The sequence below is a fragment of the Penaeus monodon genome, chromosome 26, assembly GCF_015228065.2.
Source record: "Penaeus monodon isolate SGIC_2016 chromosome 26, NSTDA_Pmon_1, whole genome shotgun sequence".
In the NCBI taxonomy this organism is placed as follows: domain Eukaryota; kingdom Metazoa; phylum Arthropoda; class Malacostraca; order Decapoda; family Penaeidae; genus Penaeus; species Penaeus monodon.
The window spans coordinates 28,718,905-28,721,511 of record NC_051411.1 but is presented as its reverse complement, the minus strand read 5'-3'; the positions used below and the strand labels follow the sequence as shown (position 1 = coordinate 28,721,511).

Here is a 2,607-nt window from a genome sequence, read left to right as displayed (position 1 = left end):
TTATTATCATTATTATCATTATCATTATTGCTATTATCATTATTATCATCATTATTATTATCATTATTAGTATCATTATTTCTGTTATTGTGTTATTATCATTGTTATTATTATTATTATTATATTTTATTATTATTCTATTCTTATTATTATTATTGTTATACTTTTAATTAGTTTTGTTATCATTATATCACTATTATTATTATTATCATCATTACTATTATTATTATTATTACTACTACTACTGCTGCTACTACTACTACTACTACTATTATTATTATCATTATTGTCATTATTACCATTACTATCATTATCACTATTATATTTTTACTACTATTACTATTATCATTATTGTTATTATTATTATTATTATTATTATTATTATTATTATTATTGTTATTATTAATCCACGGATGCCTTTAGGATTTGCCTTCGATTTTGCATCTAGGATTTTATGGATTCACTGCACAAGCATGTCCTATTTATTCTTTATCAATTTATTGCCATTTACTGAGGTACGTCCCGGGGTATTGTCCTAGAATTTGATATCGAGTAATGTTTTTTTCTGTGTATCTGAGGAGAGAAAATTTTAGTTATTTGTCTCTGTATTATTATGTGTGTTTATTATTATTATCATCATCATCATTATTATTATTATTATTATTATTATTATTATTATCATCATTATTGTAATAACACACACACACACACACACACACACACACACACACACACACACACACACACACACAACACACACACACACACACACACACCACATACTTGCCACGAGGCCCAGTGGGTCCCGAATTTTCAATTCCGCACGTCCGGCGGCAGTCGTAAAAATGTTTGCACTCTGACTGCTGGCTCGAGCCCGACACATTGGACACTGAATATAGATATTGAATTGATATAAAAGATAGATATTGATATCGATTATTGATATTGATATAGATACGGAATATTAGATATTATATAGCATATTGTATATAGATATTGATTATATATGGATCTAGATATTGATATAGATACTGATATAGATCTGATATAATATGTTGATAGATATGATTAGAGATGGATTCGATTTTGATATAAATATCTTTTATTAGATAGATTGATAGACATATATAAATACAGATAGAAAGATAGATAGACATAAATAGTTATAAATATAGATAGAAAGATAGATATGAACATAGAAAGCTAGATAAATAGTCAGATAATGGTATAGATGTAAACAGATAGATAAATAAACAGTACGCACACAGAGATGCACACACATACACCGCAAACATACACACATGAGCATCTACAGCATATAAATTTTTAAAAAATCCTATTTAGAAAGCGCAAATGAACATCTTCGCTCTCCCTTCGCCAGTGGGACCTTGTGTGTGATAACAAGTACCTTATCTCGACGTGCGTCTAACTTCATGGCGGGGTGCTGACGCGGGCCGTGGTTCTGAGTGAGCTTTCTGATACGTAAGTTTTAGGCGTTGCCATCCCTGTTGTCAAATTATGTTGTTGTTGTTGTTGTATGACGTATCATGTCCATAGTTATATAGTCAGACGTCCGTTTAGAAAAAATTTTATATAGTCTTATTTTATTGAATCTATCATCACTGTGATTGTTTATTTTTATTTTTGTTAAACATTTGGTCATCGTCATCCTTATGATTTTAATCACCGCTTCTTCCTCCATCTTCTTTATTCTCGCTCATTGTTTTTAGTCATAATAAACCATTTACCCTCTTCTTCTTTTACATATATATCTGTGTGTTGATATATATATATATATATATATTATATTGTTTATATCTATATATAATATATATATATTTATATATATATCCTGCGGTGTATGTATTATGCATGTAGTATTCGTGATCTATAATATAACATACTTTACAGACACTCAATGTATCTATATGCCTATTCCTTGTTTATTCCACCTTCCTATTCATTCATGTGTTTTATGTATTCAATCTACCAATCTATCACTCTCTGCCTTTTGCCGCACCCACCCCGCAGGTACGGCCGCCGCAACCATCGCCCTTCTGTCCCGCCGTCGTATGCTGGTGTCCTCGTTGGCGGTCAAAACCTCGTCAGCCACACGAGCTCTTCATTCACTCTGAGTGTTCTTCGGTGGCTGCCTTGGGTCGGGGCCTCTTCCCTGCCCATTTCGGCTGCGTAAGTTTTGATTTTTTTTTTCTCTCTATCTCTCTCTCTCTCTCTTTTCCTTTCTTTCTCTTCTCTCTTCTCTCCTTCTCTCTCTCTCTCTCTCTCTTCTCTCATCTCTCTCTTCCTCCTCATCTCTCTCCTCTCCTCTCTCTCCCCCCCCCCCCCCCCCTCTCTTTAGATTTTTTTTTTCTCTTTTTAGATTTTTTTTAGATTTGGGGAAAAAAAATTGGGGTGTGGAGATTTTTTTTTAAGCTTTGGGGATTTTTTTTTTTCTTCTTTTTTTAAACTTTTGTGGGTGCTTTTTTTTCTTTTTTCTTTTCTTTGTGTGATTTTGTTTGTTGTTGTTTTGTTTTGTTACATTTATTATCATGATTGATATCAGTATCAGTACAAGCCTCTTACATTATCTTTATCATTAACGTTATT

The 2,607-nt window shown here is 31.9% G+C and overlaps 1 protein-coding gene across 3 annotated transcripts in view; it reads left to right on the top strand.

Moving 5' to 3' along the window:
- The window catches only part of LOC119590052 (organic cation transporter protein-like), a 38,309-nt gene that overhangs the window by 25,424 nt on the left and 10,278 nt on the right, over positions 1 to 2,607 (top strand). The window lies entirely within an intron of this gene.